The 23,341-nt window shown below is 50.2% G+C and overlaps 2 pseudogenes; one reads left to right on the top strand and one right to left on the bottom strand.

Annotated features, from left to right (window-relative positions):
• The first annotated feature begins 17,904 nt into the window (after positions 1-17,904).
• LOC123847082 (large ribosomal subunit protein eL34-like) lies at positions 17,905-18,262 on the top strand (annotated as a pseudogene).
• Positions 18,263-19,343: 1,081 nt separating this feature from the next.
• On the bottom strand, positions 19,344-22,873 carry LOC123847081 (regucalcin-like; annotated as a pseudogene).
• Between the last annotated feature and the right edge of the window lie 468 nt (positions 22,874-23,341).

Here is a 23,341-nt window from a genome sequence, read left to right as displayed (position 1 = left end):
CAGAGGCCCAGTTTGGCGAGGAGGTAAAGGAAAGTAACACAATGTCCCCCAGTACAGGGGAATAAGAAGTAGATTTTGTTGGGGAAGCTAAACTACCAACGGTCAGCAAGAAGGGGCCTGCTATCCCCCACCACCTCGATGTATGTGCATGCGGACCAGGCTGCCATCACCCCGCTAATGCCCCTTTCTGGTGCATGCGCCAGACCAGCCCTGTTTTCAGAAAGGAGCAGCCAAGCTCAGGTGTCAGGCAGTCTGGGTGTGGCTGCCTGATGAGCAGGAAAGTTTCTGAGAAGGCCAGCTGCAGGCACCTGAAGACCCTCCCGGGAGCTGAATTCAGGCCGTGGGGAAAGGGGAATTGATCACATGGGGAGTTGAGTTCAGGTGCAGACCCTCTTGCTGGGCGAGGAGGGGCCAGCTTAGTGCGTGAGCTTCTGGGCTCAGTCACCAGGGAGTCCTCACTGGGCTCCAGCCAGGCTGGCTTCCTCTCGGTCCGCAGAACACACCCAGTCCCTCTGTCACCCAGCTTCTGCTCATGCATAGCTCCTGAAACCTTTTTCAGGGTCTGAAGGTGAAGCCCCTTCTCCGGGTCTCAGCTCAAACGTCACCTCATCAAGGTGTCAACGAAGCCGTCCTGAGGACCCAGCTATTCACAGCCTCCTGTCCATCCTGTGGAGTATTCACTAGCAGTGTCATTTATAGTGATCATCATCTGATTGTGTCCTCTCCCTCCCTGGATCACAAATAGGTCTGTGTGTTTCATCTTTGTGGCCGGAGTCACGTGCCTGCACGTCGTTTCAGGAAAATAAAAATCTCCTCGGTCCTTGCTTCTCAAGGTGCTGTCCAGGTAACAGGGGCTAGAAGCTGCTCTGAGGGGGGACGCTGAGGCAGCCCAGGGATTGGTAAGAGCAGGACACGTTGCCAAGTCCGAGGCTGGAAGGGCGGTAGGAGGAATGTGGGTCCTGGGACTCCAGGGGCTAGAGCTGCCCGGCAGGCTGCTGCAGAGAGAGGGTGCTCACAGCGCGGAGCTGGAGCCTTGGTGGGGACACGGCTGCTGGCAGAGACGCCACGGTGAGCCGAGTGTGGGCGTGAATTGCCGCTCTCTCCTCTCTGGTCTCCTGTCTTCTGTACCTCCCTCCCAATGGCCAAAGCTGCCTGGAAGCCAGAGGTAGGAGGGGTTGAGAGACCAAGAGCAGAGTAGGGAAGGGCAATGGTGCACACAGGTTATCATCCCTCTGCCCCGCCCCCAACCTGCCACCGTAGCCAGTGGACGGTGTGGGTCCCCCTCAACCCCCCGGCCAGCAGGTCAGCCCTCCCATTTCACCTGCAGGTGCTCTAGCTCCTTGGTTTTTTTGTGACCCCTCCCCAGAGGCTGCTTGTGGAGGGTGGCCTGAGCCTTGGGTGGGTAGTGGTGGCAGCTGTCTGCCTGGCCAGCCTCTGGGTTCCCCTGGGGCAGCCCGGGGCCACCCTTCTCTTCAGCATGGCCTAGGAGTCTATGGGCAATCCCACCCACTCCCCCTCCACATACACAGCCTCCGTGCGGGAGAGCTGAAGGGGCTGAGTGTGCACTCTGGTACCTGGAGCCCTCACCTACACTGCACTGCCTGCCCCTCGCCCCCCACTGGCCTGGCTGCAGGTGGGGAGAGCTTTCCAGGCCCCTCACCCTCGGGGGAGTTCTTGGGACAGAGGAAGCAGGAGACCTGAGAGCTGCCCCGGGGCGGCAGAGAGGGCCTGGGTGTCTGCACAGCCCAGGGGCCAGGGAGGCAGGGCTATGGTGTTTTATGTTAGAGCAGGCAGCACTCAGGCACAAGCCAACACACCCCACACTTGTTGGGGGACTAGAATCAACCAGGGTCACTGATACCGTCCACGGGGCCCTGATGCCAACTTCACTTACTTCTGAGCCCCAGAATTCCTGTCCATTGTAGAGAAGTCCTGAAAGCTCTTATAAGAAAAGCTGATAGAGGGGCGCCTGGGTGGCTCAGTCGGTTGGGAGTCTGCCTTCGGCTCAGGTCATGATCCCAGGGTCCTGGGATCGAGCCCCGCGTCAGGCTCCTTGCTCAGCAGGGAGTCTGCTTCTCCCTCGGTCTGCTGCTTCCCCTGCTTGTGCTTGCTCTCTCTGACAAATAAATTTTAAAAATCTAAAAAAAAAAAAAAAAAGCTGATAGAAAAGCCAAGAGGACAGGCCCATGGCCCCTGTGTTTCTGTCTTTCTGGCCACAGCACCAGGGTCCGGGGAAGCTGGTCTCTGTGACCTGGCCTAGTGGGCAGCGCTGTAATGCCTCTCCGGTGCCGTTCCCATCCTCTTCACTGCTAGGGATCACTTTCCTCGTCCTGGGGCTGGTAAGGGCTATCTGGTTACCCGGAGACTCCTGGGAAACTCCCAGAAGCTGTTGTCAAGGGAATATTAAATGTCTGAATGAGCATATTCCTGTAGGCACCCAGCCAGCCGCTCACCTGGGCCCCCCTCACCTGCAATCTGCTGGGTTCCAGGCAAACCCTGTCAGGATAGGGCCCTCTGTCCCATGGCCTGGGGTGGGGTGGGGGGCATAAACTCAGAAATTCAGAAAATCTTGCTCTTCTGCTGTCTTCTGCCAGAGAGCAGCAGATACAGCTCTGCCCTTCTACCTGCTCTGAGTGCCATCCACGCCCCCCCTCCACTCAGTGTAGGCCTGCCCCTTGGGAGCCAGCCGAGTAGCCCTGTGGTCCTGCTAATGTCCCCAGAGGCATCCAAGGGTCCTTCTGGTCCCTGTGGCCCACCTCTCTGTGGCTCCTCCCACCCTTACTCCCCATTCTGGGGTGTTCCCACTGAGCTGCCTCCTGCGCACCCTGTGATAGCCAAAAGGGAGACTAGCCAGGGTACAGCCGTGGGACAGAGTTTACACAGCACTGTGGGGCCCTTTCCTGTCCCCACAGGAGTACCTATGGTGGCACCTGGGTTTGCTACCTTCCGATGCCCACATTCCTGGCCTGGGGCCCTGACCCAGGGCCTTCAGAGGTGTTTCCTTTGCCCATCCTGCCTGGTCCGTGTGTGTCATTTCAGTGAGTCCAGTCTGGGGGCTCCAACTTCATACCCACCCAAGGACCGTGCATTTATTAAACGACTACAGTGTGCTCTGCCCTGGATTAGCATCAGTTAGAGTGCTGTTATCAGTTAGCTGCCCTGGGCACCCTAGCTGTGTTATCAGAAGGGTAACGACACAGTCACACACACACACACACACACACACACACACACACACACACACACACTGTCAGCCCCAGAACCTAGCTTCTTCCTCCCCTTAGCTGGAAGCTTCTGTCAAGGGGAGTCAGGGCTGGTTAACAAATGCAAGAGAGGAATAGGGAAACAGAAAGTCAAGGAAAATATGAGTAAGACCAAAAGAACAAACTTTTAAAAAAGATTTTATTTATGTATTTATTTAGAGAGAAAGAGCACGCACAAGCAGTGGGAGAGGCAGAGGGAGAGAGAGAGAGAATTCCAAGCAGACTCTGTTCCAAGCTCAGAGCCCGACACAGAGCTCGATCCCATGACCCCGAGATCATGACCTGAGCCAAAATCAAGAGTTGGATGCTCAACCGACTGAGCCACCCCGGTGTCCCAAGAACAAACTTTTAACTTGAAAACTGATTACACACCCTAGAGAGGCATGTACCTTGGGCACGCCCAGCAGCCCGTGGAAAGCAAGAACTTGCTACTGGATTTCAACCACGAGATTGATTCCCTAGAGCCTTTGACATTTCCTAGGGGCGCATGGAACACCCTACCTGGCACACACAGAGAGTGGCTTGAACCACCTTGGGACCATATACTTTTTTGACCTTTTGGTAACATGCTGGAATAGCAGGAGAAATAATTTTCTTCCTCATGGTGTTTTCACTGATCTTAACCAAGATCCTGAGCTCTTCCCTATAAACTGGAGCATTTGTCTGAGGGGAACAGGAAGGAAGGAAAGCATCTGCTTTGATTTCTAACAGCCCAGAGCAATTTCTGACTGCTCGTAGGGGACAAGGACGGGGCAGGATGGAAATCTAGACGAACCACAGAGATGTGCTTCATGAAGAACAATTCTAGCATGTGACGCATGTCTGGGTTCCTTCTCAGTGAGTAAAGTATCCCATAAGCCCTCAGATTTCTGAGCATTGCATGAGTGGACCTGGAAGATTTCTGAATGCAATCCCTGAACTTGAATTGGCCTTGTCTTTCGATGTGACTGTGGACCTGTTACCTTTGCAGGGGGATTCTCAAAGCTGTAAACATAATTATAAATATTATAAATTCCCTCTCATGCCTGCCCAGCAGGTCAGGTGACCTCCACTGGCCTTCCAGCTTTACCTCTATCTGCTTTCAGGAACTGGAATTGACAAGGATCTATGATCTCTGAGACTCCGTTTCCTCCTCCATTGAATGGGGGTGTTAAAACCTGCGTTATTCATGAGAAAGTGTGTAGAGTGCCCTAGGCTGCCTCACCCATAGTCAGGGCCCCAAGCTCACTGGGGCTGCCGAAGTAGGAGAGGGCAAGTCCTGGCTTCACCACGGGCAGCACAAATGCCCACACCACCCCACAAGGACACTGGGGTCAGCCAGGACTGTGCCACCCTGTGGAGCTGTGTGACCTCAACTGGCTCCATCTTGCCCTCTGAGTCTCCTTCCTTATCTATAGAATGGAGATAGCGATGCTTCATTGGATGCAATGCTTTAATTTGACAAGAGAAATGAATCACCCACCTGGAACACAGCCGACTTCAGCAATGTGAGCCCCTAATCCTTTTACCTGGTTGCAGAGGGATTGAGATGGCTAAGGCAGGTCTTGTCAGGCTCATGGCCCACTCTGTGGCAGAACGGGCCCCTCCCGAAGCCCTCTGGGTCAGGGAGCAGAAGGATAGCAGGAGGCAAAGCAGGTGTGGGGACCACATCTCTTTTCCCAGAGAGGGGAAGTGAGCTCCTGGTGCGAGTGTGAGCTCCCTGCCCGAGAACAGCTAGCCCCACTGTGTCCAGAGGTCCCAGCTTTTCCACCTGCAGGGAATATAGGGGTTCACTATCGGCAGGGCAGTGGGTTGGGACAGCAGGTGCTCATTCTCTCTTCTCAGAAGACCAGCTAAGTCCAGGAATTGCTGGCAGTTTCAGGCAACCAAAGTCAGGGACTGTTGATGGTTGGCACCCTCTGCTTTCGGGGCTCTTCAGGGATCCCAGTCTTCTCTCCCATCCTCCCTTCACACTTGGGCCAGCTGAGGCTCTGGACAGAGCTCCCGGTCAGCTCACAGTGGACCTCTGAGAGCCTCTGGGGCCTCTTTCCTCTTTCTTCTGGCCCACCACTCTGTCCCATGCCCTCACATCCAGCCCCCAAGGCACCCTAGAATCATCAGGGAGCTTAAAAAATTGTATCACCTGGAGCCCACCCCCAGAGACTCTGATTCTGTTGGCCTGGGGTATATGGCCTAGGCACTGGGATTTTTATTTTGTATTTATTTATTTTAGAGATTTTATTTATTTTTTTGAGAGAGAGAGATTGAGAATGAGCAGCGGGAGGGGCAAAGGGAGAGAGAGAAGAAGACTCCCGCGGAGCAGGGAGCCCGACAGGGGCTCGGTCCCAGGACCCCAGAGATCATGACCTAAGCCGAAGGCAGATGTTTAACCAACTGAGCTGCCCAGGCACCCCGGCACCGGGATTTTTAAAAACACTGCCTAACACAAAGCCTTAGGCACCCGACCTACATCTTCATGCTAATGCCTTCCATACACATACCTGGACTCACAGGGGAGCCCTGTCCCCCCACCCACCATTCACTCGCATCCCCTCAGCTCCGGTTCTGTCTGCTCTGCACGGCGCAGTGCCTTTGCAGCCTGGGCCAGGAGCAGACTCTCCCAACTTTTCCCAATTCAGGCTCCAACCAGACCTGCCTGAGCGCCTGTAAAGTGGGGCAAGGGCTGTGATGAGAGGTCCGGCACCTGGTGCCCAGGGGCAGAGGGGCACACGAGAGGAGCCCCTCTGGCAAGGGCTGTGGCGAGCAGAGCTGCGAACTCTGGAAGCCAGGCAGAAGAGGCAGGGTTCTTACCTGGGGTCTGCAGGTAGACTTCAGGGCCTCCATGAACTTGGGTGAGAAAAAAATGATATTGTTTGCACAAACCTCTAGCCGAAATTTAGCATTTTCCTTTATTATGAGCGTGGATAAAACCCCACAGTAGTATTGCCTGTGACTCTGTCCCCAATGGAAATCACCGCTACTTTTCTATGGCGGTAGGAATGTTGCACGATGGCACAATATTGGTTTTGCTCTTCGCTACTTCAAAATGACGGGCCCTGCATACACCTGCCGCCAGATCTTGTTGATTCGTTAATGAAGAAGCACACATGTTACTCCATCACAAACTTATTTATTTAATATTTTAGTGATCATATTTCACTGGGATCAGTTTCCTTCGTAATCCTGTGTATTTTATGCATTCATCTTATGCACCATTCCTGGCAAGGGCCCCATAGGCTGCACGAGACTCAGAGGGGTCCCTGGCACAAAGGTTAAGAACTGTGGAGTAGAAGTTGAGGCAGGTGTTCGGAGATCAAGATGTGGAAGCCACGATTGTGCGGGGCTGCAGGTGGCCTCCCCTGAGTACCCCACAGAGGCTGCCTGGAGGTCTTAGGAACTGGGAGACATCTGCCTGTGACAAGCCCCTGGATCCTTCAGGCCTGGTTGTTTAGCTTTGCCTGGGTTCCCCGAGGCAGCCGGAATCGGGCAAGAACTGCCTGGCCTCCAGGCCTCACCATCCATCCCAATCCCTGAACCCTGGCGCCCAGCCGTAAGTCCTGCCTTCCCCTTTCCTCAGATAAACTTTGATTCCTTTGATTGATCAACACCCCGTGGGGACAGAGTCTGCAGGAGGCCTCGGCCACCCAGAGATGAGGGGACCCAGTGTGTGACACCTGTCCCCGAGACAGACTAGGAGCAAGTGAGCTGTGCTCAGGGCAGGGCTTCCCTGGAGAGCCAGAAGCGGCCTTCACTGCAGGTCCAGGAAGCTGCTAGGCCTTCTAGAGAGGGCTGGACAGAGGAGGGAGGTGATGTGGAGAGTAAGGGGTGGGACCCCGGTGCAGGGCTGACTTGCAGAGCCTGGGGCTCCTCCCTTCACTGCCTGTGGACACAGAGGGAATGGAGGCCCACACTCATGACCCAGAGCATGGACCCTCCAGCCCAGCCGGCCCCTCAGCTCTTCTCACTCCAAGAGGCTGTGGTCTCCACCAGGGACTCGGCCTTTCCCTCATCATCTAAAAGCTTCTCAGAAACGCAGTTCTGAGAGTGAAAACTTCACAGCTTCTCCCTGAGGACCAGGAAGCCTATGATTTCACAGCAGCAGCCCTGGTCACCCCTGCCCGCATGTCCCCACTTGGGACTCTGTGTCCACAGCAGTGGTAGGGTGAGTAACCATGTGACAGGTTTGAAGAGTAAGGGCTCCCCCTGCCCCACAAATCCCTGAGGACACACCAGGGCAAGGGAATTCCTGGGATTGTTTTGTAGTTTTTATCTGTGTGATCTGATACCAGCACATCCTTTAAAAATGAAATCTGGGGCACCTGGGTGGCTCCGTCGGTTAAGCATCTGACTCTTGATCTCAGCTCAGGTCTTGATCTCAGGGTCGTGAGTTCGGGCCCCATGTTGGGCTCTGTGCTGGGCGTGGAGCCTACTTAAAATCAAATCAAATCAAATCAATCATACTGAAAGGTTTATATGAAAAATAGTCCCCTGCCCCATCCCTCCCACTCCCTAGTTCCACCTCCTGGAAGCAACCATTTTCAATCCCTTAGTATTTCTTTTGCTAGCTATCTCCATATTTGTACACAAAAAGCTTATGCTTCTGAATCTTGTTTAGAAGGATGTGGAAAGAGACTTTTCCTGTTGTTGGTTAAAGCCCCAGAACAGAAGCCAAGAGGCTTAAGGGACCCCGCAATCTAGAAAGAATGTCACAGAGCTGCTTGACAGCCCTCCAAGCCACCTCAGAGGAGCCCAAGCTGGGCGCTGCACCCCTTCCCCAGTGAGCCTCCAAGAAGCTGGAGGCTGGGTGGGGCTCCTCAACCCTACTTCTTCACAGGTTGATCTGGCTGGGCTATTTGTTGGGGGACCCCTGACATCAGTTTTCCCAGAGAGGAGCCGAGTAGAGAAGAGGGCTGGTGGGGGGAGAGAGGCATCTCAGTATTCACTCAGCCCCCTGTTTTGGTTCAGGACCTCCAAGCCCAGTTCCTTTGCCTGATGCCCAGCCCCCAGGGCAGAGATATCCCGATTCACCCTGGAGACCCTGCAGTCTTCGAACGTGATGGGGGGAGAGCTGTGCAGAGTGGGGAGGATGCCGAGGGCTCCTAACACCATCCTGTAATCCCCCTGCTGGCCTCCCCCCTCCCCCAATGTCTTCCGTGTAATCGAGTGATTATGGGTGGTTCATGGTTGTTCCCATCGCCGGCTTAGGACTTGGCTTTCTCGGGGCCACTGAATCAGTTTCCACTCATCTTCCTGCTTCTGGGTTCGAGATTGTTGTGGTTTCCTCTGCTGTTCTCCCCGTCTTTGGGGGTTTATGCCTTTCAAATGTCCCTTTACTATGACTTTCATGCAAGTTTTGGAGTTCCATCTGCCATCTTGATCGGGAGTCCCCGGTCTGCTTTCTGCTCTGAGGTGCCCTCCGAGGCTGGGTGTTTTATGTTCTTCCCCTTCTCTGTAGGTTGAGAGGGCACGAGTGGAGGCAGGGGCTGACAAAAAGGCACAGGAGCCCCGGACTGAGGCACTGCCCATCTGTGCTAGGACAGCTGTATTCTGCTCTCACTTCTAAAAACGGTTGATTAATTATTCAAAAGGCTGGAATTTCATTATATATTTTGTAGCTCACTCTGTTAGTTACCAGGGGCGAGAATATCTATGAGGAAGTTTTAACTGACTATTGCAACCCATGACCTGGAAGTCTCTCCATAAGCATCTTTGTACATCGGCGTGGTCCTTCTGAGGCTTATTTTCCCAAAGTTCCTGTGGCGGGACTCTGGGGTGCGGGCCTGGTCATGGATCTGGACCCCTGCTCTGAGGGTTGGCCTCCCCCACCGTCCCCAGCCTCCCCTCCCCAGTGCAACACCCAGCATGGTCACCCCTGTGTGCAGCACCAGCCTAGACTGCACTGAACAGAAAAGCACAAATGAGAACAAACTGCCTTAATGTGGGGACTTGAAGGAAAAACAGTATTTGAGTTTACAGAACCCTAAGCCTAAAAACCTAAGTTTCTAATATATGCCCCACCCCCTGTCAACTCCGGATCTAACTGACAAGCATAAAAGGACTTCAAATCCCTCTCCCTAGCAGCCCAGCCCTGAGCTAGAGTGTCTTCGGGTTTGGGTTCAGGTTTCTGATCTTTAGACTTATTGAATAGAAGTGATGTGTCCCAAGAAAAAAAATCCAGGCCTGGGGATCCCTGACTATTTTGTTTGCAACCTCATGGCAGATAGCTGGCCTGCATTTCTCTCCGTTACAGATTTTGCTGTTCCTGCCTCTGGTCAGTGCCCCTGGAAGAGACTAGAATCCAGGGGGCCTGGGTGCGAGGCCTCAGACACCTCTGAGCCCCACAATTGGGACAGGGCTCCCCCCGGTCCTCCTGGGTCCAGCGCCTGCTGAGGGCACAAAGATAGAAGTCTGCAGGAGCTGGGGGCAGGGCTAGACTTTGAAGAGGAAACTGGTATCAGGAGTGACAAAGCCTCCCCTCAGAGCTGGGCCTCAGGCACCCCAAAAAGGGTGGGGGTTCTTACCTGAGCACTTATGTGCCTCAGTGAAGGCCACAACAGCAGGAGCTCTCTGGGAGGCCCATTAAGGAACCACCTACCCCCACAGTCCTGTTCCTTCCCTCTGCCCTGCTCTCGGGCCTGGCCCCAGCCATCCTGTGCTCAGAGCTGGCTCCTGATGAAACCACGCAACAGTGCTGTGTTTGGGTAGGGCTGACCCAGGTGAGGCCCAGGAAAGGTTCTCCTGAGACTTCCTTCCTATACCCCTGCAGCTTTCAAAGAGGAAGGACTGTAGCCTCTATACTGTAGGCCCTCATCTCACCGTGCCAGCCACGAGGTCCTGCCCCTACCCACCTGCTGAGAGCCCCAGGTGCAGGGACACTCTTGGCCAGATCCTGAGGGCCCACCCACGTGATGCTCTTGCCTCTTTTGATTTTGAATTCCCAGGACTTCAAATTGAAGACCAGTGAAATGTCAGGGTGGGAAGGGCTCAGCCAGACCTGGAAGTAGTGTGAGCAGAGTAGGGAATTGAAAAGGCAGCCAAAGGTGTCATGTCAGGCAAAGTCCTAGCCTCCACCTGATGCTGCTGGGAACTCTGGAGTGTAAGTTACACTTGGGATTTAATCCAACCTCAAGACAGCGGAGCTGAGCTAGCAATTCTTTGCTGTGGGCTACCCTGCATGTACCTAAACACCCAAGCATTTCCGGTTCCCTCCAGGGCGAAGAACTCTCAGATGTCAGCCCTTAGAAGGGGGTAGGTGAGTCCACAGTACTGGTGAGTGGTGGCCTCAGGACCTGGGCAGAGCACCAAAAATGCCTTCTGCATTGAGCAAGTAACTAGAACGAAATTCTCCAAAAGACTCGGTTCAGTGATGCACCGAGTCCCAGAATGAGGAGGGTCAGAGGTCATTACACATGGATTCCCAACTTCTGGTCCACCCTCGGAGGGGATAGGGAGGGTCCTAATTGGTCATCCTCTCTCCATTCCACCAGAACATCCTGTCCTCCAGCCTGTGTGGCCAAGCTGGCAACAAGGTGACACAAGAGCCTTGGCCAGCACCTTCTGAGATGACTGCTGGTACTCACCTGGCCAGCCCTGTAGCCCACCCACTCTCATAGGCTTTCAGGAAAGAGATCATCTGGCAGACGGAATTTCTAATGAATTTAGCCACGGCTCCCTTTCCCCAGCTTACAGGTTTTAGAAATGACCACCAATAGACATAAAGGCCTAAGTCTTCTAGATTTGCCCTTCCTACTCTTTCTATTTCTATGATAGAGTGGGATGTTTGTCCCCCTCAACTCCCTTGGCACGTCCCCCACCCCAAGGGCTCTGGGCGCCAGGACTGCATCTGTGCTGGGTTGGCCACCATGTCCCCAAGGGCTCTTCTGGTGTCCAACAAACAGGAGGAGGTGCTAAGTGACTTTGGTTGATCAGAACTGATGTCACAGGATGTTTGTGACACCAAGTGTGAAGAATGAGCTTTGTCTTAGCCTGCATTCCCTGGGAAGCAGAATTTGAGGCAAAAGCTTAGATGCTAACACTTTCTGAGGAGTGAATCCCAGGGAAGCAGGAGTGAGGCAAGCAAAGGGGAGGGAAGGCCTAAGGGGGGGCTGACTGAGCGGACCACAGCACTGTAACAGGCACGGAGATTGTTTGGCTGAGAAAGACGTCTGAAGAGGGCTGTATGAGCCACCATGACGTCAAGGAGTCTGCCTCAGAGAAAAAAAGGGGAAAACACACTCCCATCTCCCAGTTGCTGAGTTTACTGGGTGTCTGCCCCAGGGGGCTTTCTACCCCTGCTCTTATGTGTGGTGCCCCTCCTGGCCCCAGTAGGAACCAGAAGAGCTGAGTCCCGGGGCTGTGGTGGTGCATTCTGGCACGAGCTGCAGCTTGTGTGCCAGGGGACAGAAGCCGGTGGCCCACGCCATCTGCTGTCTTGCAGTCCATAGCTCTGAAGGCCAATATGCATGCATAGGTGCCAAGTGGGTGTGCAGTTGCTTGCACCCCAGTAGGGACAAGCTCCAGGACAGGAGGAAGAGACGAGCAGCCAGAGTGTGGGGGGCAGGTGTGCCACAAGGCCAGGTGGGCAGGGGGGACTAGGCGGACGAGGCCTGCGCCACAAGGCTACGCCCAGCTCAGCAAACTCCCTCCAATGAAGATCCAAATCTTCCCTGTGCCTCAAGAATGGGGAGGTCGGGGGCACCTGGGTGGCTCAGTTGGTTAGGCGACTGCCTTCGGCTCAGGTCATGATCCTGGAGTCCCAGGATCGAGTCCCGCATCGGGCTCCCTGCTCGGCAGGGAGCCTGCTTCTCCCTCTGACCCTCCCCCCCTCTCATGTGCTCTCTGTCTCTCTCATTCTCTCTCTCAATCTTTCTCAAATAAATAAATAAAATCTTTAAAAAAAAAAAAAAGAATGGGGAGGTCGCAGGCGGTCCTCTAGAAGGGTCACCTGTAATATCAGGCAGACAATGATCAAATAAATCTAGGGAGATGCACGGGCCAGGTCTAGCATAAGCATTTCTCAGCAGCTACAGGAGAAAAAGACACCCCTCCATCAGAGATGGGGGTCTGGCCCCATACCCACTCAGGTTCTCTAACCCCTGGTTCACGCGAGGAGGTTCTGGGAAGCGCCTGGGGAGGGCCTGAGACCACAGAGGAGGAAGTGGTAGGCCAGAGGGGGAGAGGTGAGCAGCTGAGTGGGGCAGCCTGAAAGAGTTGGAGCACAACTCCCAGATCCTTCCACGGCCCGGAGGGAAAGAGTAGACATTCTGGAGATGAGAACTCTGCAGGTTGAGAATGTGATTCACATGGTTCCGGCTGCCCTAACTCAAAGGGGTATCCGCAGTAAGCATTGCTGGTGTGGTGGATTCAAGATGACCTCAAATTCTTTGACACTCCTCCCCTTGAGAGGTGAGCTGTGTCCCCACCCCTTGAATCTGGGCAGGCTCTGTGACTGCTTTAACCAGTAGAATATGGTGGGATTCAGGCTCTACCAGACTGGGCCCAGGCCTTAAGAGGCTGGAGGCTTCCACTTCCTGTGTCTTGGAACACTGTGTGGGGAGCTCCAGTTGCCTTGCAGGAAGTCTGATGCCTGGAGCTGCCTCGCTAGAAAAGCCGCATCCATCAGCTTCAGTCGACAGCCGGTCAGACAGTCACTGTGGAGCCCCCAAAATGGGCTCACCCTTACCCAACCTCAGCAGTGAAGATGCCTGCTCACTCCTAAACATCAGGGCACTTGGGGCACCTGGGTGGCTCAGTAGGTTAAGCTTCTGACTCTTGGTTTCTGGCTCAGGTCATGATCTCAGGGTCATGAGATCAAGCCCTGCATTGGGCTCCGCATGGGGCATGGAGCCTGCTTGTCCCTCTCTCTCTGCTCCTCCCCCCCCCCAAAAAAAAAACAAAAACAAAATCAGGTCACATGTCCCTTGCCAGGCAACTCCTTCACTCCTTCTCCATACATGTGATACAGGCCTCCATTATAGACCTTACCTCATTGTGCTGCCCCTCTCTCCCACACAGGGGAGGCCCTCCAGGGTAGGGTCATGGCTCAGTCAGTGCTGCAACCTCAGTGAGCAGCAGAGGGCCTAGTAGGCCACTGAGCAGGTACACCTGGACAGCAGCAGGGTCCCACCCGGCTGGCTCAGCCATTCCTCCAATGTGGTCCACCGAACTGGAACTAAAGATGTTCCAGGAGCAAAGGTGGATAATAATAATACACCTTCCTGTTCCCACCACAGTGAACTACCACCTGGGTTATATATTCTATTCTCATGGGTGTTGCAATGCATTTTTGGGTTCTCTAATTAATTGTTCTGTTGATCCATGTATCTATGCCTAAGGCGATACCATACTGATTTGATTAGAAGGGCTCTAGAATATGTTCTGATGTCTGGTAAGCTAAGTCTTACCTCACTGTTCTTGTTTATTTCTTGACTGATTTGGGACATTTATTCTTCCAGATAAACTCTAAGATTATTTTATTAAATCTTTCTCCTTCTGAAGAAAATCATTATTATTTGAGATTGCTGGAACTGCATTCAATGGAAAAAAAATTTTTTTTAATTACATTTATTTTTTAAGTTTCCCATCATTGTTAGGCTTTTCCATTTGGTCAGATCTTATTTTGCATATTCCACTGAGATCTTATAGTTTATCTAAAATATAAGTTAGTAGCTTTCTTGTGAAATTAATTTATGAAGGTTCTTGTTACCAGAGGAGACAAAAGCCATAGATTTTGGCACTGTTTAGGTTGATTGAGCAAACTTCCCAAATTCACCTATTCCAGATTTTTTTTTCACTAAGGTCTCTTCAGTTTTCCATTTATCTGAGAAATAGATGACTTCATTTCTTGTTCCCAGATGTTCATACCAGTTACTTCACTTTCTCATTTTCTGTTTGACTCTTGTAAACAATATTAAGTAATAACAGTAAGTTGGGATCTGTCTGTAGGTCCCGATTTTAATTGAACCCAAGACCCCTGGCGTCGGAGGAGCCTCGCTCAGCACCTTGCAGCCCTGACGCTGCCCAATGCCCCCGCCGCCCAGCCTTCAGGCCCCGGGGAACAGAGGGTGCCCAGCCAGATGCAGCGGTAACGCTAAGCCCGCCACCAGGGTGTCCGGAGGGCACCCCAAGAGCAAGGACCACATGCGCACAGACCAGCAGAGGGATAAATAAACAGATCAATGGAACAGAAAAGAGACCAGAAACAGACCCACCCATCTAGTCATGTATATGTGACAGGGCAACACTTTTAAATTCTGGAAAAAGGATAGATTATTCAGTAAATGATGGTAAGCATCTAAATAGGTGATTTCGACCTATTTTAAAAAGAGATGTCGCTTTCACAAAAATCTCAGAGCAAATCTGAGAGGAAAGATTTAATGGTTTTAAAAAAATCAGCCATGGGGCACCTGGCTGGCTCAGTCAGCGGAGCCTATGACTCTTGATCTCAGTGTTGTGGGTTCGCAAGCCCCACATTGGGGGTGTAGAGATTACTTAAAAATAAAATCTTAAAAAAAATTACCCATAACAAAAGAGCAAAATCAAACCAACCAAGAAATTATGCAAGAATGTCTTTTTAGGGGCACTTTGGTGGGGCAGTTGGTTGAGCATCTGACTCTTGGTTTCAGCTCAGGTTATGATCTCAGGGCTATGAGATCGAGCCCCAGGTCGGGCTCCGCGATCTGTGAGGTGTCTGCTTTGGACTTTCTCTCCCTCTTCCTCTGCCCCTCCCCACCCTGCTCTTTTTTTTTTTTTTTAAGATTTTATTTATTTATTTGACAGAGAGAGACAGCCAGAGAGAGAGCACAAGCAGGGTAAGTGGGAGAGAGAGAAGCAGGCTTCCTGCCGAGCAGGGAGCCCGATGCGGGGCTCGATCCCAGGAACCTGGGATCATGACCTGAGCCGAAGGCAGACGCTTAACGACTGAGCCACCCAGGCACCCCTCCCTACCCTGTTCTTGAGTGCGAGTGTGCATTATCTCTCTCTCTCTCTCTCTAATATAAATAAATCTTAAAAAAAAAAAAAGCAATGAACAGGCTTAAATCTCTTCAGGAGTTTCCATTTCTAATTAGTAATGGTGGCTTATATCAGACTATCCGCTGATAACAATTCTAAATTTTGGACAAAATAGTTTTAAAAGCCAACTGTTTGAAAGTATTTGAGAGCAAACCAAAGTAAGTAGAAACTGGAGAGGAGGGACGCCTGGGTGGCTCAGTCAGTTAAGCAGCTGCCTTTGGCTTGGGTCATGGTTCCGGGGTCCTGAGATCGAGTCTCACATCGGACTCCTTGCTCAGCAGGGAGCCTGCTTCTCTGCCTCTGCCTCTCCCCCTGCTTGTGCTCTGTCTCTCTCTCTCTCTGACAAATAAATAAATTCTTAAAGAAAAAAAAAAGAAAGAAACTGGAGAGGATATGATTCTTGAAAAAAGGGAAGAACATGGAGCGAGATCCCCATTTACTCAGGTTTTCTCCCAGGTCACTCAGTCTGTGCAGAGGGGGGCTGGGGTGGAGTAGGTGTGGGTGAAAAGGGGGTGGGGATAGATCTCAAGCAGAAAGAAGCCAACATACCTGGCTGAGGAATCAGAGGTCAGGGCCTCAGAGCACCTGACATTGAGGGGGGAGCCCCTGAAAGAAGAGCACACCAGAGGGAGAACCCTAAGATCTGTGTACAAACTCCACTGAAATCCTTGGTTGACTCCTGCACTGAACATGTGCAGGGCAGGACTCCAAGGAATCCAGAGGAAGGCAAAAGCTCAATGGAAATTTCAACTGTCGTCCAATGCTAGAGAAACAAAACTTTGGAGTTCAAATCCTGTCAAGTTAGAAAAGTCTGGTAAACATTCTGGCTTTCCATTGAAACCCCAGAAGGTCCACACATTAAAAGTAAGGACCGGGGCGCCTGGGTGGCTCAGTCGTTAAGCGTCTGCCTTCGGCTCAGGTCATGATCCCAGGGTCCTGGGATCAAGCCCCGCATCGGGTTCCCTGCTCAGCGGGAAGCCTGCTTCTCCCTCTCCCCCTCCCCCTGCTTGTGTTCCCTCTCTCGCTGTGTCTCTCTCTGTCAAATAAATAAATAAGATCTTTAAAAAAATAAAAAAATAAAAATAAAAATAAATAAAAGTAAGGACCACTTCCTGGAACCAAGGACTACACCCTAGGACTAAGGGCAAAATTGAAATAGACCCACTCTAAAAAGTCTAAAACCAAGCCTTCATAGGATCAAAATGATCTGGCTGTGGTTTAAGTTCCTTCAAGAACAAACCTTGTCATTTGTAAGTGGAAGATAATGAGATTTAGAGTCTCTAACTTGTATCAACCACAATATTCAGAAGCCAATAAGAATTTGCTGGCCATGCTGAAAAGCATTCCCACAGTTCTTTCTTCTCATCTCCAACTATCTATTTAATCCCAGGTATCTTGAACCCATCAAGCTTGGCGGGAGGATATTGTGGGTTGAATTGTACCACCCTCACCCCAAATTCATATGTCCAAGTCCTAACCCCCAGGACCTCAGAATATTTGGAGACAGCGTCTTTATTATTTTTTTTAAGTTTTATTTATTTAAGTAATCTCTACACCCAACAGGGGGCTCAAACTCACAACCCTGAAATAAAGAGTCATATGCTCCTCTGACCAAGCTGGTCAGGCACCCTGGAGATAGGGTCTTGAAAGAGATAATTAAGGGGCACCTGGGTGGCTCAGCCAGTTAAGCATACAACTCTTGATTTCAGCTCAGGACATGAGCTCAGGGTCGTGAAATCAAGCCCTTGTCAGGCTCTGTGCTCAGCAAGGAGTCTGCTTGATATTCTCTCTCTCCCTCTCTCTCTGCCCCTCCCCCGCTGTGCATGCTCTCGCTCTCGCTCTCTAAAATATATAAATAAATCTTTTTTTAAAAAAGAGAGATAGGGCGCCTGGGTGGCTCAGTTGGTTAAGCGACTGCCTTTGGCTCAGGTCATGATCCTGGAGTCCCTGGATCAAGTCCCACATCGGGCTCCCTGCTCGGCCGGGAGTCTGCTTCTCCCTCTGACCCTACCCCCTCTCATGTGCTCTCTGTCTCTCTCATTCTCTCTGTCTCAAATAAATAAATAAAATCTTTAAAAAAAAAGAGAGAGAGAGATAATAAGAGTAAATGAGGTCATTGGGGTGGACTCTAGTCCAGTGTGACTAGTGTCTGTATAAGAAGAGGCAATTAGGACACAGACACACACACACTCATGAAAACAAAGGGGAGATGATGATCCATCTCCAAACCAAAGGGAGAGGCCTCAGGATGGAAGCAAGACTGCCAAAGCCCTTTCTATTCCCTTCCATCCCAATGACAATAAATCAGTCCATTATTCCCTGAGAATGTCTCTTTCTTGAAGTATCTTGCCATACGCAGTCAATACCAACCAACAAAAGCTACTAACATTTGGTTTTCTAGACTCTTCTGGAGCTACAGGCTTACTAGGTTCATGATCTACCTTCTAAGTAATTGTAGGTGATGGTTTTCTCAATAGTATCAGTGTGAAACAGCTTCCATAATCAGCTTTCTTGCCCCATCAGTTGACTCCTAAGTCAAGGCCACAGAAGGCAGGCTTTGTTAAGGCACACTTCATCTCTCAACATCAGTTTCCATGTCAGTCAAAGTATGCTGACTCTCTTCTGGGGAACATGTCTGTAGGCTTTCGGAATGGTCCATCGTTTGACCTACCATCGTAAGCTGTCCTACAGGATAGCCTCTAACAAAACTAGGCTGTCCTGAACCCCTGGTAATAGAAATCATTTACCTTCGTACCAGGAAGGTCGGGAAAGCACCAAAATCTACATGTGGCATGTGCCCGGGCTGACTTCAAGGAGTTTGTGCTGTGAGGCCTACCATCCTTATAAGCTTGTCTAAAACAAAAAAACACGTCAGCAGTGCCTAGAGTGGTTCCTTGTGTGCTAAGTGTGTGTGTGACAGGATCAAGTGTGCTTTCCTTCCTGAGAAGCAGACAATCGTTGTGAAAGTATTGAAGGCACAAGCTCAGAGTCAGAAAGCTAAATTTTAAAATGAAGCTTTTTTGAGTAATAAAAACAAAAAAAAAAACCAAAAGAAACTATGCTAGATTATGTCAAAATCTTAATGACATAAAATAACAAAACTTTCTTCCTGTTCATGCTATATGTCTATTGCTGGTTGCTGGGCCCCTTTCACTTGACTTTCTCGCTCTGTGATCTAGGCTGATGGAGCAGCCATGATCTTGAACATGGCCAGACTCACCAGCAGATGGATTGTTCTGGAAGGTGACAAACTGGCAATTAGATGTTTAGGTCCTGAAGTGGTACATATCCTCTGATCAGAACCGATTGGCCAGAAGTAGCCAGGTAGTTCCCTACCCAAGTGCAAGGGGACAAGAAGGGCAAACACCAGGTGCCCTAAAGTAGAGAGCAGAAAATATCCAACGGCATCATCCAACGGCATATGAACTGTACCTGTCCTCTAGGTCTGGTGACTAGAGGCCCAACCTTACTAGAGTTGCAGCCCCAGGTAGGCCCGTTTCCATACTTAAGAGGCCCCTGACCAACTTTCACAGCACAACTGTATACTATATACCTTCCTCCTAGTCTTTCACCAAGGAACCTGTTGTGTAATTTTGCCAGGTAACTGTGCCAGGTAAAGAGGAATCCCCCCAAACTTTCAGTCAACATTGACCCTCCCTCTAAGATGGAACTCATTCCTTAATACTCAGACCACCAACTTGGCCCACGAATCAGGGCCTTGACAGCATCAGGTGACACCTGAAGCTTTGACCAGGGTCAACAACAGGCCTTGTGAAGCAGCAATCATCAGGATCATGTCCCCGGTTTCTGAATGTGTAGGTAGAACAGATGGACTGGACTGACTACCACGGAGCTGCCGTGGGCTTAAAGAGTCAGTCTCTCATCATAGGAACTGCCAAGTAGAAGCCACTGGACTACCCTTCCTGGTCAAGGGAGATGATGGCAAGGAAATTAACTCCCCAACTCCCAAGGTTGGAGGTCTTTGGGAGCTGTGTTTGCCTCATCTTCTGCACTTGAGCAATCGCCCCCATGTATCATGGAGTGTGTATAAAACTAGGGGAAGTGTATCAGCAAGAAGCCAGCAGAACTTCAGGTAAAACGGGGCACAGCCAGGGGTACCTGAGGATGGTCTGTAACCAAGGACCAAATCCAGAGCATATCCAGAAAGTTCTCCGTGTGGTCGAAGTGGGAAACCTAATCAAGAGCAATGGAAAGAGGAGTGACTTCACAAAGTAAAAAAAAAAATAAAATAAAATGTGGAAGGACAAGGGGAGTCAGAGTCTTCTGAGGAAATGAGTCTCCTTTTGTAACTAAAAAAGCACCTTATATAACCCAATGCGTGGCAACTCCTTACCAAAATATCTCAATTTTTCCAACTTTTGCTTATCGTGAATATGTAAAACCTTTGAGATGTAGAAGAAATAGTTACGCCTAGTTTATTAACTTAACTATTAATATTTTTACATGCATATTTTATAAAGTAAAATCTCAATCTATAAATGTCTCTTCTATCCATTCCACATGTTGTGAAATGACTTCAGTGTTTTGATGTCCCCTAGAGCTTCTTGGTGAGTCATCCAACAGGTTTCTTGAAAAACTCATTTTTTGAGAACAACAAAACCAGAAAGTCTTGAGAATTCCAATTCCCTACTTGCCATCAAGAAGATCTCAAGGCAATTGGTTTGCATGGGGTGCACTTATCGTAGGTGGAAATGGGGACCCACTTGGCTGCTCTATGGAGGTGTGAAGCTGCTGTAACAGCCCAAAGCACTGTCTACTAGAGGGTGGGAAAAGCAAATGACCCTGGGACTTGTGACACAGTCACAACTGATTAGGTAATGGACAAAGGATCCATACTGGTTGCTTAGGTTAAAAAAAAGAGGGGAACTTTGATAGATTAAGAGAAATGTAAGAGTCATGTCACAGAATGTAGTATGTAACTAAAACATTTGGGGGCTATCAGGGAAATTTGATCCTCGACTGGATATTAGATGTTTTAAGCAAATGATTGTTTTTTCTTTTTCTTTTTTTTTAAGATTTCTTTTATTTATTTGAGAGTGAGAGAATGAGAGAGAGAGAGCGAGAGAGAGAGCACAACAGGAGGGAGGGTCAGAGGGAGAAGCAGGCTGAGCAGGGAGCCCAATGCAGGACTCGATCCTGGGACTCCAGGCTCATGACCTGAGCCGAAGGCAGTAGCTTAACTGACTGAGCCACCCAGGCACCCCGCAAATTATTGTTTTTTCAAAGATGAGATGATGGTATGGTGTTTGTGTTAAAAGAGTCTTCTTCTGGGGTGCCTGGCTGGCTCAGTCAGAAGAGCATGTGACTCTTGATCTCAGGGTGGTGAGATCAAGCCCCACATGGAGTGTAGAGATTACTTAAATAAGTAAAAACTTTTTTTTAAAAAAAAGAGTCCTTTTCAGGGAGGCTGGGTGGCTCAGTCGTTGGGCGTCTGCCTTTGGCTCAGGTCATGATCTCAGGGTCCTGGGATCGAGCCCCATATCTGGCTCCCTGCTCAGCGGGAAGCCTGCTTCTCCCTCTCCCACTCCCCCTGCTTGTGTTCCCTCTCTCGCTGTGTCTCTCTCTGTCAAATAAATAAATAAAATCTTTTAAAAAAAAAGAGTCCTTTTCTTCTAGATACATAATGTCTAGAACTTAATTTAAAATAATCCAGCAGCAGAGGTTGAGGAGGAAACAGAGAGGAAGTCTGAGAGAGAGTGTGTGTGTGTGTGTGTGTGTGTGTGTGTTGGGGGGGCAGAGTAAAGAGGAAGCAAGATTGGCCACAATTAATAATTGGTCAAGCTGTGTGATGAGTATTTGAAGGATGATTATACGAATCTCTCTATTTTTAAGTATGACATCCTCCATTTTAAAAAATAAGATGTTTTCAAAAGTTTGTTTTTCAAACTGAGACAATTTAGAGAATATCCTATAATATGAGAGGCTTTTAAGGACTAGACTATTATTTTTGTTAACTAGGCCATTATTTATTAGTTTTTCGAAGCTTTAGATATGTATAATAAGTATGGAATGCAGGACGAATGTGGTCCCTTGCCCTCCCCTTCTAGCAATTGCAAAGAATCAAGAGGCTGGTTGACAGCTGACCAAATCTTTACATTTCTATAATACCTTGGCAGAAGGTGTTGTCGTGTGTTATCAAAACCATCTGTCACCCCTTACTAAAATGCTCTACCGTTTAAAAATTGTAAATAGGGATGCCTGGGTGGCTCAGTCAGTTGAGAGTCTGCCTTCGGCTCAGGTCATGGTCCTGGGGTCCTGGGATTGAGTCCCAAATCGCGCTCCTTGCTCAGTGAGGAGTTTGCTTCTCCCTCTGCCTGCTGCTCCCCCTGCTTGTGCTCTGTATCTCTCTCTCTGACAAATAAATAAAATCTTTTAAAAAATTGTAAATAAAAATTGAACGCTGCTAATAATATTTTTTTTTTTGTAACTAGGCTGAAATTTTAGCTCAAGAATTTTCTACACGTCTTCAAAAGTTCCTCTAGGGGTGCCTGGGTGGCTCAATCAGTTAGCATCTGCCTTCAGCTCAGGTCATGATCTCGGGGTCCTGGGACTGAGCCCTACATTGGGGTCCCTGCGCAGCAAGGAGTCTACTTCTCCCTCTCTCTCTGCCACTCCCTCTGCTTGTGTGCTCTCTCTCTCATATAAATAAATAAAATCTTTAAAAAAAAAAAAAGTTCCTCCAGTAGAAAGAAGGCCTGCCACCCATCTTGCATAGGGACAGGGAAGAATTCCTTTGACCCCCAGGCCAGGTATCTTGAAAATTCCACTAGCTTCAGCCTGCAGCAGAAGACCCTTGGGGTCCCTTCCATCCTGGGCAGAGGTCACGGACATTTCAGAGTAGTTCTTCCCTCTGAAGCAAAATGAAGTTGTTTTATCAACAGGTAACTTCACTGTTTGGAGTCTTTCCCCTGTCTCAGGGTCTAAACGAACCACTCTTCCTCCCCTGCAACAGGCCACCCAGGGCTCCCCCTCAGCATCAATGCACATTCCCTCTGGGGTTCGTTCTCCTTTCTCCAGCTTGTGAACACTTCTGTGGTAGGAGATCTTTCCTGTCTGCAGGTCCTAGTCAAAGGCGCCCATGGAGCAGGACAGGCTGTCCATGTCGTAGATATTGTGGTCCAGGGGCCAATCCAAACCACTGGAGATGTCCACTCGGGCAAAGTACTTTTCCACACAGTGGTGAGGAAAGAGGGAGCACAGGGACCCCTGGCGCCGCTCCAGAACGGCCGGCGCTATCTCCTCAGCCATATTGCCAGTCAAGTATCTCTCAGCGGGATCCACATGCCCATCATTGAACGGATTGTTTTTCTTGTCTTTACCTACTGTGGCCAGGACGACCACTGACTGATCTTCCAATTCAAAGCACAGAGCTGTGTTCCAATGGGGGCAACATAGCCTCCTGACTGGCAAAGGGCCACGAGCTGGCAGGGGCATTCACGGTCACTTGCTGCCCTCACATGCTGAGCAAATACCACTGGCAAACCTTTTTTTGCAGGAATATCTACGAAGAGCAGAGAGTTGGATGCCTCCTCCCTCACCGGAGACGTGCCGCCCTGACAACCCTTTAGCAGAACACACTCAATCTTAATGGAAGACATTGTCCTGGGGGACATCTTGGTGCTAATGACCTTCAGAGGGCTGGCTCAGGACTAGATTACTATTTACTCCTCTCTGAAAGAGTCTTTGAAAATGAGGAACTCTCGATATTGGTGTCTGTGTTAGTAATTCGACCAAGGTCACATACTTACCACATGGTAAAGTTGGAATTTGGTCTTTGGCTCTCTCTCCTGACAGCTAGGTGATGCTGAGTCACAGCCAATCACTTCAGAACCTCAAACTAGTTCATATGAAAGCCTTCTCATCTATCTTGATTTGGATCACTTGGTTGGTTAATGAGACAAATTTGAGCACTCATGCTGGAAAGTGGCCTACCAACCTTGGATATTCAGTGTGGGCCATGGGCATTGTCAATGTGTGTGTGTGTGTGTGTAAGAATATGTTTTAAAGAAGGAAAAGAGAACACACATCAATCTAGAATGTCAGTTCAGTTCAGTTAAGGGGCACCT

The sequence above is a fragment of the Mirounga angustirostris genome, unplaced genomic scaffold (assembly GCF_029215605.1).
Source record: "Mirounga angustirostris isolate CCGP_5_RB_7025 unplaced genomic scaffold, mMirAng1.0.hap1 SCAF_6, whole genome shotgun sequence".
Classification (NCBI taxonomy): domain Eukaryota; kingdom Metazoa; phylum Chordata; class Mammalia; order Carnivora; family Phocidae; genus Mirounga; species Mirounga angustirostris.
Note: the sequence above shows the minus strand (reverse complement) of the source record. Positions and strands in the feature narration are given on the sequence as shown.